The sequence below is a fragment of the Pecten maximus genome, chromosome 10 (assembly GCF_902652985.1).
Source record: "Pecten maximus chromosome 10, xPecMax1.1, whole genome shotgun sequence".
Taxonomy (NCBI): domain Eukaryota; kingdom Metazoa; phylum Mollusca; class Bivalvia; order Pectinida; family Pectinidae; genus Pecten; species Pecten maximus.
The window spans coordinates 32,188,583-32,203,564 of NC_047024.1; positions in this window are offsets into that span (position 1 = coordinate 32,188,583).

The window sequence follows — 14,982 nt, forward strand, 5'->3', positions numbered from 1 at the left end:
CTGTGACTACTGTGACTTGTGTCTGTGACTACTCTTACTTGTGACTGTATGGTGTCTGTGACTACTGTTCCCTATGTCTGTATGGTGTCTGTAACTAATGTGACTTGTGTCTGTGACTACTGTGACTTGTGTCTGTATGGTGTCTGTGACTACTGTTATTTGTGTCTGTATGGTATCTGTGACTACTGTGACTTGGATCTGTGATTACTGTGACTTTCGTCTGTATAGTGTCTGTGACTACTCTTGCTTGTGTATGTATGGTGTCTGTGACTACTGTGACTTGTGTCTGTATTGGGTCTGTGACTACTGTTACTTGTGTCTGTATGGTGTCTGTGACTACTGTTACTTGTGTCTGTATGGTGTCTGTGACTACTGTTACTTGTGTCTGTGATTACTGTGACTTGTGTCTGTGACTACTGTGACTTTTGTCTGTATGGTGTCTGTGACTACTGTGACTTTTGTCTGTATGTTGTCTGTGACTACTGTTACTTGTGTCTGTATGGTGTCTGTGACTACTGTGACTTGTGTTTGTAACTACTGTTACTTGTGTCTGTGACTACTGTGACTTGTGTCTGTGACTACTGTGACTTTTGTCTGTGACTACTGTTACCTATGTCTGTATGGTGTCTGTAACTAATGTGACTTTTGTCTGTATGGTGTCTGTGACTACTGTTACTTGTGTCTGTTTGGTGTCTGTGACTACTGTTACTTATGTCTGTAACTACTCTTACTTGTGTCTGTATGGTGTCTGTGACTACTGTGACTTGTGTCTGTATTGGGTCTGTGACTACTGTTACTTGTGTCTGTATGGTGTCTGTGACTACTGTGACTTGTGTCTGTGACTACTGTGACTTTTGTCTGTATGGTGTCTGTGACTACTGTGACTTTTGTCTGTACGGTGTCTGTGACTACTGTTACTTGTGTCTGTATGGTGTATGTGACTACTGTTACTTTTGTCTGTATGGTGTCTGTGACTACTATGACTTGTGTCTGTGACTACTGTGACTTGTGTCTGTATGGTGTCTGTGACTACTGTTACTTGTGTCTGTGATTACTGTGACTTGTGTCTGTGACTACTGTGACTTTTGTCGGTATTGGGTCTGTGACTACTGTTACTTGTGTCTGTATGGTGTCTGTGACTACTGTGACTTTTGTCTGTATGGTGTCTGTGACTACTGCTACTTGTGTCTGTATGGTGTCCGTGACTACTGTGACTTGTGTCTGTGAATACTGTTACTTTTGTCTGTATGGTGTCTGTGACTACTGTGACTTTTGTCTGTACGGTGTCTGTGACTACTATTACTTGTGTCTGTATGGTGTATGTGACTACTGTTACTTTTGTCTGTATGGTGTCTGTGACTACTATGACTTGTGTCTGTGACTACTGTGACTTTTGTCTGTATGGTGTCTGTGACTACTGTGACTTGTGTCTGTATTGTGTCTGTGACTACTGTTACTTGTGTCTGTGATTACTGTGACTTGTGTCTGTGACTACTGTGACTTTTGTCGGTATTGGGTCTGTGACTACTGTTTACTTGTGTCTGTATGGTGTCTGTGACTACTGTTACTTTTGTCTGTATGGTGTGTGTGACTACTGTTACTTGTGTCTGTATGGTGTCTGTGACTACTGTGACTTTTGTCTGTATGGTGTCTGTGATTACTGTGACTTTTGTCTGTATGGTGTCTGTGACTACTGTGACTTGTGTCTGTGACTACTGTTACTTGTGTCTGTATGGTGTCTGTGACTACTGTGACTTGTGTCTGTATGGTGTCTGTGACTTACCGTGGACTTGTGTCTGTATCGGTGTTTGTGGACTACTGTTACTTGTGTCTGTATGGTGTCCTGTGACTACTGTGACGTTTGGTCTGTACACTGTGACTGTGTCTGTATGTGTCGTGACTACTGTGACTTGTGTCTGTATGGTGTTCTGTGACTACTAGTACTTTGTCTGTATGGTGTTGTGACTAATGTTACTTGTGTCTGTATGGTGTCTGTGACTACTGTGACTTGTGTCTGGATTGGGTCCTGTGACTACTGTTACTTGTGTCTGTAATGGTTGTCTGTGACTACTGTTACTTGTGTCTGTATGGTGTCCTGTGACTAATGTTAACTTGTGTCTGTATGGTGTCTGTGACTACTGTGACTTGTGTCTGGTATGGTGTCCGTGACTTACTGTTAACTTGTGTCTGTATTGGGTCGGTGACTACTGTTACTTGTGTCTGTACTGGTGTCTGTGACTACTGTGACTTGTGTCTGTGACTACTGTTACTTGTGTCTGTATGGTCGTGACTACTGTGACTTGTGTCTGTATGGTGTCTGTGACTACTGTGACTTGTGTCTGTATTGCGGTCGTGTGACTACTGTTACTTGTTGTCTGTATGGTGTCTGTGACTACTGTTACTTGTGTCTGTATTGTGTCTGTGACTACTGTTACTTGTGTCTGTATTGTGTGTCTGTGACTACTGTGACTTGTGTCTGTATGGTGTCTGTGACTACTGTAATTGTCTGTCTGTTGATGGTCTGTGATACTGTGACTTGTCTTGTCTGGACTATGTTCTTGGTCTGTATGGTGTCTGTGACTACTGTGACTTTGTCTGTATGGTGTCTGTGACTACTGTTACTTGTGTCTGTATGGTGTCTGTGACTACTGTGACTTGGTGTCTGTGACTACTCTTACTTGTGACTGTATGGTGTCGGTGACTACTGTTCTGTCTGTATGGGTCGTACTAGTGACTTTGTCTGTGACTTTTGTCTGTATAGTGTCTGTGACTACTGTTACTTGTGTCTGTATGGTGTCTGTGACTACTGTTACTTGTGTGACTGTATGGTGTCTGTAACTAATGTGACTTGTGTCTGTGACTACTGTGACTTGTCTGTATTGTCTGTGACTACTGTACTTGTGTCTGTGTATGGTGTCTGTTGACTACTGTACTTTGTTGTGACTACTGTGATGGTGTTCTGTATGTGTCTGTGACTACTGTACTTTGTGTCTGTAGCGTGTCTGGATACTTTCTTGTCGTTGGTGTGTGACTACTGTACTTTGTGTCGTATTGTCTGTCGTGATACCTGTCTGTTGGACACTGTACTTTTCTGTATGGCTGTCTGTACTTGTGTTGTCTGTGACTACTGTGACTTTGTCTGTATGGTGTCTGTGACTACTGTTACTTGTGTCTGTATGGTGTCTGTGACTACTGTGACTTTGTCTGTATGGTGTCTGTGACTACTGTTACTTTGTCTGTATGGTGTCTGTGACTACTTGGTGACTTGTGTACTGTACTTTCGAGGTGTCTGTGACTACTGTTACTTGTGTCTGTATGGTGTCTGTGACTACTGTTACTTGTGTCTGTATGGTGTCTGTGACTACTGTTACTTGTGTCTGTATGGTGTCTGTGACTACTGTGACTTTGTCTGTATGGTGTCTGTGACTACTGTTACTTGTGTCTGTATGGTGTCTGTGACTACTGTGACTTTTGTCTGTATGGTGTCTGTGACTACTGTGACTTTTGTCTGTATGGTGTCTGTGACTACTGTGACTTGTGTCTGTATGGTGTCTGTGACTACTGTTACTTGTGTCTGTATGTTGTCTGTGACTACTGTGACTTGTGTCTGTATGGGTCTTGACTACTGTACTTGTGTGTGGGCGTGACTACTGTACTTTGTGTATGTCTTGACTTACTTGTGTCTTATGGTGTCTGTGACTACTGTTTCTATGTGTCTGTATGTTTCGTGCTAATGACTTTGTCTGACTATGTGACTTTTGTCTGTATGTGTCTTGACTACTGTGACTTGTTGTCGGTTTGTGTCTGTGACTACTGTTACTTGATGTCTGTGATACTGTGACTTCTTGTGTCTGTGACGTATGTTGTCTGTATGGTGTCTGTGACTACTGTTGACTGTGTGTCTGATATGGTGTCTGTGACTACTGTTACTTGTGTCTGTATGGTGTCTGTGACTACTGTGACTTGTGTCTGTATACTGTATTGAGTGTTTTGGTCTGTAATGTCGATTGTCTGTGATACTGTACTTTGCTTTTGTCTGTTACTGGTTGTCTGTGACTACTGTGACTTGTGTCTGTATGGTGTCTGTGACTACTGTTACTTTGTCTGTATGGTGTCTGTGACTACTGTTATTTTCTGATGGTGTCGTGACTACTGTGACTTGTGTCTGTATGGTGTTTTCTGTGACTACTGTTTGCGTTGTGTCTGTGAACTGTACTTGTGTCTGTATGTGTCTGTGACTACTGTGACTTTGTCTTATGTGTCGTGACTACTGTTACTTGTCGTATGGGTCTGTGACTACTGTTACTTGTTGGCTCGTACTGTTTATGTGTCTGTGACTACTGTGACTTGTGTCTGTGTACCTGACTGTTTGTCTGTGACTACTGTTACTTGTCTGTTGGCTGTACTTGTGACTGATGTTGACTTGTGTCTGTATTGTCGGCTACTGTTACTTTGGTCTGTATGGTGTCTGTGACTACTGTGACTTGTTGTCTACGTTCTGTGACTACTGTTTGTGTCTGTAGGTTTGACTACTGTTACTTGGTGTCTGTGACTACTATGACTTGTGTCTGTGACTACTGTGACTTTTGTCTGTATGGTGTCTGTGACTACTGTGACTTTGTCTGTAGGGTCTGTGATACTGTACTGTGTCTGTAGGTGTCTGTGACTATTTACTTGTGCTGTATGTGTTGGACTCTGACTTTGTCTGTATGGTGTCTGTGACTACTGTTACTTGTGTCTGTATGGTGTCTGTGACTACTCTTGCTTGTGTATGTATGGTGTCTGTGACTACTGTGACTTTTGTCTGTATTGGTCTGTGACTACTGTTACTTGTGTCTGTATGGTGTCTGTGACTACGTGACTTTGTCTGTATGGTGTCTGTGACTACTTACTTGTGTACTGTGTGTCTGTGCGTGATACTGTACTTTGTCTGTATGTGTCTGTGATACTGTATTTGTCGTACTGTTGTCTGTGACTACTGTTACTTTGTCTGTATGGTTGGACTACTTTTACGTTACTGATTGTCTGTGACTACTGTACTTTGTTGGTTCTGTATGGTGTCTGTGACTACTGTGACTTGTGTCTGTACTGGTGTCTGTGACTACTGTGACTTTGTCGATGGTACTGTGACTACTGTTTGTGTCTGTATGGTGTCTGTGACTACTGTTACTTTTGTCTGTGATTACTGTGACTTGTGTCTGTGACTACTGTGACTTGTGTCTGTATGGTGTCTGTGACTACTGTTACTTGTTTCTGTATGGTCTCTGTGACTACTGTGACTTTGTCTGTATGGTGTCTGTGACTACTGTTACTTGTGTCTGTATGGTGTCTGTGACTACTGTGACTTTTGTCTGTATGGTGTTTGTGACTACTGTTACTTGTGTCTGTATGGTGTCCGTGACTACTGTGACTTGGATGTGATACTTCTTGTCTGTATGGTGTCTGTGACTATGTTACTTTGTCTGTATGGTGTCTGTGGACTACTGTTACTTGTCTGTATGGGCTGTGACTACGTGACTTTGTGTCTGTATGGGTCTGTGATACTGTTACTTTGTTGTATGTGTTGTGACTGTATTGGTCTGTTACTTGACTTGTCTGTTGGTGTCTGGACTACTGTTACTTTGTCTGTATGGTGTCTGTGACTACTGTTACTTTTGTCTGTATGGTGTCTGTACTATGTGACTTGTGTTACTAGTTTACTTGTGTCTGTATGGTGTCTGTGACTACTGTTACTTGTGTCTGTATGGTGTCTGTGACTACTGTTACTTGTGTCTGTATGGTGTCTGTGACTACTGTGACTTGTGTCTGTATGGTGTCTGTGACTACTGTGACTTGTGTCTGTATGGTGTCTGTGACTACTGTTACTTGTGTCTGTATGGTGTCTGTGACTACTGTGACTTTGTGTCTGTATGTCTGTACGTGACTTGTCTGTAGGTGTCTGTGACTACTGTGACTTTGTCTGTATGGTGTCTGTGGACTACTGTACTTGTTTATGGTGTGACCTGTGACTTGGTGACTCTTCGATGTTCGTGACTACTGTGACTTGTGTCTGTATTGGTGGTCTGTTGTACTGTATGTGTCTGTGATATGTGACTGTGTCTGTGACTACTGTGACTTTTGTCTGTATAGTGTCTGTGACTACTCTTACTTGTGTCTGTATGGTGTCTGTGACTACTGTGACTTGTGTCTGTATGGTGTCTGTGACTACTGTTACTTGTGTCTGTATGGTGTCTGTGACTACTATGACTTGTGTCTGTGACTACTGTGACTTTTGTCTGTATGGTGTCTGTGACTACTGTGACTTGTGTCTGTATGGTGTCTGTGACTACTGTTACTTGTGTCTGTGATTACTGTGACTTGTGTCTGTGACTACTGTGACTTTTGTCGGTATTGGGTCTGTGACTACTGTTACTTGTGTCTGTATGGTGTGTGTGACTACTGTTACTTTTGTCTGTATGGTGTGTGTGACTACTGTTACTTGTGTCTGTATGGTGTCTGTGACTACTGTGACTTTTGTCTGTATGGTGTCTGTGATTACTGTGACTTTTGTCTGTGTGGTGTCTGTGATTACTGTGACTTGTGTCTGTGACTACTGTGACTTTTGTCTGTATGGTGTCTGTGACTACTGTGACTTTTGTCTGTATGTTGTCTGTGACTACTGTTACTTGTGTCTGTATGGTGTCTGTGACTACTGTGACTTGTGTCTGTGTCTACTTTTACTTGTGTCTGTGACTACTGTGACTTGTGTCTGTGACTACTCTGACTTTGTCTGTGACTACTGTTACCTATGTCTGTATGGTGTCTGTAACTAATGTGACTTTTGTCTGTATGGTGTCTGTGACTACTGTTACTTGTGTCTGTATGGTGTCTGTGACTACTGTGACTTGTGTCTGTGATTACTGTGACTTGTGTCTGTGACTACTGTGACTTGTGTCTGTATCGTGTCTGTGACTACTGTTACTTGTGTCTGTATGGTGTCTGTGACTACTGTGACTTTGGTCTGTGACTACTGTGACTTGTGTCTGTATAGTGTCTGTGACTACTGTGACTTGTGTCTGTATGGTGTCTGTGACTACTGTGACTTTTGTCTGTATGGTGTCTGTGACTACTGTTACTTGTGTCTGTATGGTGTCCGTGACTACTGTGACTTGTGTCTGTGACTACTGTGACTTGTGTCTGTATGGTGTCTGTGACTACTGTTACTTGTGTCTGTATGGTGTGTGTGACTACTGTTACTTGTGTCTGTATGGTGTCTGTGACTACTGTGACTTTTGTCTGTATGGTGTCTGTGACTACTGTGACTTTTGTCTGTATGGTGTCTGTGACTACTGTGACTTTGGTCTGTGACTACTTTTACTTGTGTCTGTACGGTGTCTGTGACTACTGTTACTTGTGTCTGTATGGTGTCTGTGACTACTGTGACTTTTGTCTGTATGGTGTCTGTGACTACTGTGACTTTGGTCTGTGACTACTGTTACTTGTGTCTTTATGGTGTCTGTGACTACTGTTACTTGTGTCTGTATGGTGTCTGTGACTACTGTTACTTATGTCTGTATTGGGTCTGTGACTACTGTAACTGGTGTCTGTGACAGCTGTTACTTGTGTCTGTGACTAATGTTACTTGTGTCTGTATGGTGTCTGTGACTACTGTTCCTTGTGTCTGTATGGTGTCTGTGACTACTGTGACTTGTGTCTGTATTGGGTCTGTGACTACTGTGACTTGTGTCTGTATTGGGTCTGTGACAGCTGTTACTTGTGTCTGTGACTACTGTGACTTGTGTCTGTATGGTGTCTGTGAAAACGTTTTACTTGTGTCTGAAACTAAGGTTACTAACACACTTTACACTTGTTATGATTCACATTTTAGAGATTTGTTGATGACGTCAGTGTCTTCCACATTAAATGTACATCTTTCATTAAACTGTGTTTTTATAACAAATATAGTAACATCTTAAAATTTGAGTACAAAAGTTAATGACCTATAGATATCTTTCCCCCCGATAACCTGTATCGGTTTAGCATTGTCCCTGCTGTTTTATACATCATAAATGTGTTCCCTCTGATACTCGGGCACCTGGCACGTGAAAGCAGGTAGATGGGATTTGGACCGTTTTAAAACATTTAGTTACAGAAACCACAGCTACAGATAATGAGAATAACTGTAACGTCTTTGACAGGGACGTACATTGTATGTCTGAAGAGTTACGAAGGTGCGGACTTTCTCTTGATTACTACCGGTTACTGTCTCACAATCTACACGCGTTAGAGAGTCCCAAATCGTGTAAATTTTATATAAGTTGTTGTAAGATTTGAACGATAATGTTTTATGCTGAATCAGAGAGCCAAACATCCTGTGTGACCCCTTAACTTCGACGACGAAGGTGCGAGTCTTATCAGACGGGATAACGCCCATGCAACCAGCCCCCTTTTCTATAGGTGACCATCAGGTATGAAATTAGTCCAATTAAGTGGTATACCGCAAGGTGGAAAATTGTGTGGTCCTTGCTCGTACATGTCAATCTCTCCGGGTCGTCGTACCGACTACTCCTACATGTATGTATGCTATTTATAAGGAAGCATTGCATTATGTTACCCTTGGAATGAACCAGACCTTAGACAATAGACAAACACCGGTATACATGGTATGTACCTGTGAGAAAAATAGTCCTTAATGATAACGTCACTAGCCATGAATGGCTAATAACAATTTTTCATGTCGAACCCTCGCCGGGATTTTTAACTTTGTACGTCCGATTTCGTGTCAATTTACTCCTTAAGAAATTCTACACCGAATGAAATGTTGCTCTAATAGCTAATCTTTGTCGCTTTGATCTTCTATTAGTTATTTGAGCTCTCAAGTTCGATCGAACAGGCGGGTAGGGGATACCTGTGAACAACAATGGCCGAAGCAGCAGGCTCCAGGTACATCGCGCACCTGTAATTAACGCAGGTAAATACACACTGTAGCATCAAGATGGATGTACGTGAAAATATGTGTTCCTTTTAACCCTATGACCCATTCGTAAACACTGATGACAAATATAACCCGTTCAACTTCTTCATTTCACAGGTAAATGTTAATTTTTCAATAAAACCTTATTGCATCTTTTTTTTTAATATTTCGTGTTGCTTACTCGTCGTACGAAATTCAGTTCAAAGGTTTTTTCCTGTTTTTGAATAAAGAAGAAGAGGGGGAGACAAAAACAAATATACGAATTGAATTTTATTTTACAATCTTCAATTACGGGAATAATGACATTTATTATAAAAGAAGAAGAAGAAGAAGAAGAAGAAGAAGAAGAAGAAGAAGAAGAAGAAGAAGAAGAAGAAGAAGAAGAAGAAAAAAAGATAAAATTGTTACATTCTAACCATCTAAGAAACGGTAAATATAAAGCCCAGTCCACCACCACCCTCCAAAAACTGTTCACACAACAGGTGTTCCTTGAGATATATCATTCATGCATTAATTAAGGGTTTGTCTGAACTGTCTAGGTGATAATTCAACATTTGTGCTCTGTCCTCGGTACCCTCCGTGGACATTCCGGACACTCTGGCCATCCCGTGTAATAATACCTCATAGAAACGGAATGAAATATGATATTCCAACAGCGCTGTTTATCAAATCTGGATTGGAGAGGGTACGAAAGGCTTTTCTTTAAACATAAAGCAGACAGAAATGTCGGGATCTGAATAGTATTTCCTTTCAATCATTTAAGGATTTCTCATCAAAGATCATCGATTAAAGGTTTGGCACCCGAGGATGTTTTATTACGTCATTGGTGATTTGTTGAACCTGTACGTGGAGAGACTTTAAATTCCTAATGGTACATAAGCTTAATGTTCTATACTACAAAGTACTATGTAGTTTTGATTGAAGTAAATGTATGTATTAAATTTTCATAAAAAATCGGATTTTTCGTCTGAGCCGTGTTTTAAGTCCAACATAATTACAAATATAAGTAATGGCGGTTACAACATTGCTACATATTTACTATACTATATTTATTTAACTTTAATTTAAGAGACTTTCTGTGTTGTATGATGGAATTTATACTTTGATCATATGATAATGTGGACTTAATGGCATGTTTAACTACACTTAACCATACATTGACAAACTGCACGAGAATGCGTTACTGATTTAACACCTAAATTCATATCTTCAATTTTAAGTTAAGTATTAACTACATACAACGCTAATACAGGAATAGTCGTATGGATTGAACGTAAGAAAACTCCAAAGTCGTAGATTTGGATGTTCATTTGGTGTAGTGGATAGCAAACAAGCCTTTAACTATGACAACCGAGACTTCAAAAATGGCATTGGGTCATGTCTAAATTACCCAATCAAAACAAAGCAAATGCGTATGCCCGTACAGACCGAAAACGGAAACCCCGTACTGCACTATCATCAGTTCCTTCAGTGTCCTTTCATGCAACCATGAAAAAAAAAAAAAAAGTCCACATATTTATTGATTCTATGTACTACTCAGGGAATATATTAACACTGACGCAGGACACGCTTAAAGCCACATACTCCCGAACAACCTAAACTTTAGTTGCACACGTGTATTAATGGCAATCCAAGATGCTCGACCACTGGTATGGACGCTTGACCGGGGGAGTCCTTGAGACATCAGTGTATAAAAATAACTCGACGCATTTATATTTATAGCGAGATTTGTCATGGAGCCGAGAACGAGGCTATATCAACGTGCACTGCACATAAACTACACACATGGCCGTTGTTTACATATCGAGCATACGTGAACTTTGCCTAATAATGCTTTAATTTAAACATATTAACAGAATATTCGCGTAAAACCCAGGTAACTGAACAAAATAAACAAACATAGTTTACATTTAAATACTTAATTTTAAAATGTAGCAATATACATACAACAAAACATCGATAAAATCTTAGATCGGTGAAGTTGACAATATTCAATAGCTAACCAGCAATCCAATAGACGTCCGGAAAAATCGAAATTCGAGTATATTCCTTTTTCTTCTCTCGTTAAGTTCCAACGAATCGTTTCCTTTCCTAAGGAAATACTCGGGTTTTGCCGATTCCACACACTTTTGTGTCTTTTTTTTTTGCAGAATCTGTCTGCGTTTTCGCAGTTCCACGCTTGCGGCGTTCCGCCATTTTGTATGGACTGTAAAACCCGCCGTTGCATTGTGGGACTTATTTCAGAGAAACTTGGTCCGGCAGCCACAGCTATTATTTTTGGGAATTCCCCGTATACTTTCATAAATACACATTCTCTTTCAGTTTCTGATTCACGATAATCTGTTAGGTCTGTATCAAGTCCAAAAACTGTAAAAAGCTCAAAATGTAAACATTGATATTTGTTTCTTCGTGAGTATGTGGCTTTAATGTAAAAAAAACCTCATATGGAATTCATATAAGAAATGCTTCTATACCTGCGCATTCAATGGCGTTATCACATGCATGTTATTGTCAAGCGTCTCATTGACCTAAAATGTTATCATAGCCGATCATCATTCTATTTGCAATCTATAGCATGTCATTATATATTTTCAAATTTGAAAATGTTTATGTTAAGGTAAAATATAACAGTTTTATATTTATAAATCGTTAATGGGAATTCTACCATGTTTGCTATGCAACGCCAGTTTTGATTGGTTTAAAACCATGTATTATTTTCCAATAACCCACGCTCGTGCCAATAATACACGGTCGTGAGTCACGACTGTTACAATTTTATATATCTAATATTCACCCATTTTATAAAAGGTTACTATATCCGAGTGGCTAATGGGTTAGTCTTTCAATAAACTTTTATCACGACGCGAGTTCCAATCCTACGGAGGCCCCCCTTTTTTTTCTTTTTTTTTCTTTTTTTTCTTTTTTTTATCCTTTTTTTTTATTTTCAAAATCAATGCCATATGATAGATACTCTTGATCGTAGTACTGTATTGCCTGTATATTTCATCAACAAATAATGCAATACTCAGGAAATAAATTACAAGGTTTTCCCGGGGTTTCTTTGCTGTTTTTCTATTAGAAAGAGGTCGATCTCATAACTAAACAGTACATGGTAGAATAGAAATAATCAACTTTGACTCGTGTATTGTTGCAGGATATACAACTCGGACTCGGATATTTTGCAATTTTAATTAATAACTCAGGCCTGCAGCCTTCGTTATTAATTTAATTGCAAAATATCCTCGTCCTCGTTGTATATCCTGCAACAATACACGAATCATCGTTAATTATTTCTTAAATAACTTTTATAACAATTGCATTATACGTAGGAACGCGTACACACTAAATGCAGTTGTGCCATCCTGTATCTAACATATAGTAATGGGCTAGTGTCTCAACGACAGGTGTTACATGTATCGTATACATATCAAATCTCGCCGCAGATCTCGTTACACGGGGTTAACTCATGCAACAATGTATGTTTTATTGGGCGGTTGACATTTCTGATGTAGGCCGCGAGAGAGGCAGGGCGAGGTTCCATTGGCACGCAATATCTCCAACGTATTAATCATTTTATCTGATGATTCGATCATGACGATTCTACTCACTTGTCAGCCAGCACAGCATCACAACAGTATGTAGTTACTCCCCTTTGTGTAACTCTCCTGATACGGAGGTACTAAACGGGGGTCTAGATTGATAAGATGTGTGTGTGTGTGGTGTCCATAAAACGAATATAACTTAATATTTCTCTTTGTATATTTTCCATTTTGCATGTTGATGAAACTGAATTGGCGGTGTCAACCCAGCCAGCTTTTCGTTCCTCATTGTAGAACGTATTTACCAATACATATAGAACTATTAACATGTATTTTATGCTTCACCTGAGAGATAAGAAATAGCATCCCTCTGTCGGTACGTCATTGTAACGTAAGTATAATTAACTTATCCCTATCACATTATTTAACCTAAATTCATATAAATCACTTTTATACCGCGAAAGCGACATAATGCATATTTACCCAATTCTCGGATGTCCCACCTTCGCGTATCGAAAATTAACCGTATTCTTGCCTGATTTTGTGTAATGAAGATGTAACGGGCAAAAACCCATCTCTGTTGACCCACTTTGACATAACGAATATCAACGTGCATCAGATGATCCACTTTCAGGTAACTAGGATTGATCCACATTGACACACTTACGTAAATAGTAATTAGCCACATTCGATGACCGACATTGACGTCACGCGTAAAAACCCACTTCTGTTGACCCACTTTGACGTAACGAGTATTAGTCCACATCCGATGACCCACTGACGTAAATTGTAATAACCCACATCCGGGGACCTGCTTAAATGTAACTGGCAATAACCCACTTCCGTTGACCCACTTTGACGTAACGAGTATCCATCCTCATCCGGTGATCCACGGACGTACAGAGTATTATCCCAAATACCGTGATCCATTGACGTAAATAATATTAATCTACATCCGGTGACTCACTTACGTAAAATGGACTACCCACATCCGGTGTCTCATTAGCTCACATCTTTTGACCAACTAACGTAAAACTGTCAATTCATATCCGGTGGCCCATCGTGACGAAAATAACATTACTTCACATCCGGTGATCCACTAACGTAAACACTGTAAATTCACGGATCTGTATCGTACTGCATGGTGATCGTAGGATGCGCCATAAAGTGCCCCCTGAAGAATCGTGGTTTTCTCCCATGTCTTCTATTATGGGGACGTTGAAGAGACCAAAATAGATCTGCTGTTCCGATGGCAACACTTAATATCTTTATTTCCTCTTCTGAGTTTGTTTTCCCTTTATCTACTTTCTTTCTCTATCTGTTTTCTGTTAAAGTCTTCTTGGTACCTTTCCTCATTTGACCCTTGCCGTTGCGTGGACGTTAGATTACAAGGATGAGACGCTATATTCGAGACCTACCTCTGTTCTCTTCTATCTACACATTTTACAGTTCTTTCTTCCTGGTGGTTTCCTGACTACTGCCTCATTTTTGACCTTTGGGTTTAGCGTAAGTCTGTCGGTTCTCTCCTTAACCTTTGACATATCAACGAACTACCATGGATCGATGTCGATGTCGCGGACTTGGAGGCCTATCATGTCTGTGTGAACGCTTTGTTAAAGGTAAATGACTCTTTACAATTCCCCCTAAGTTGGCCCCATTTAATTCGGCATTGTCCGTAATGACCGTTATGTGTTGATAAGCAGTAACAGCCAGCCAACCAACCCCGGTGTGGCCAAAGACTGCATTTCCCGGCATAATTAACGTGGGTAGTGTATCAAATTAAAGGAAAAAAACCATTTCAATATGATTTAATTTCCTGTGTTTGTGTATAACTGTTACACTTGACACCCTTCAAAGCTAACTATAGAAAAGCGGTCCATTAATCAGTGATTTTATATACGTAAATGCACCTACTGTTCTGTACATGCATTTCAAATTTATAAATATTTGTAATTCGAATATGGTCAAATGTGCTTTTTTGCTATATACAGAAGATATTGTTTTCTGTCATTGTTATCATTAAATTCAACAGTGTATCAATTTCATGTAACAATCCCCCTCAAATGTTGTTAAAGTACTTACCAACTTTAAGCTTGGTTTCAATATATAGGCCGGAAACTAAATACACGATCAGGGGGAACCCTTTAATGGAAATCTGTTTTAAATGTACATTTTACACCTTTGACTGAATTCGATATCTACTAAAACTGGCCATGTTAACAAAGTCCCTAACCAGGAATATAACACGCTGTTTGTCCCATTTGCCTCACGCGCATTACTTGTAGGTAAACAACTCAACAATGTTGACTATTTCAATGATATCAAAAACGTACCTGTATCTTGAGGTCATATGTTAAACGAAATTGATGATTTCAAAATTTGATACAAGATTTTTCACTGTTGGTTATAGTTAGTTTTCGGTTTTCAAAATTAATTTGTAGTTTTATTCATTCTGGCCGATCCTCAAATTCTTTTCAAAGCTGATTATAT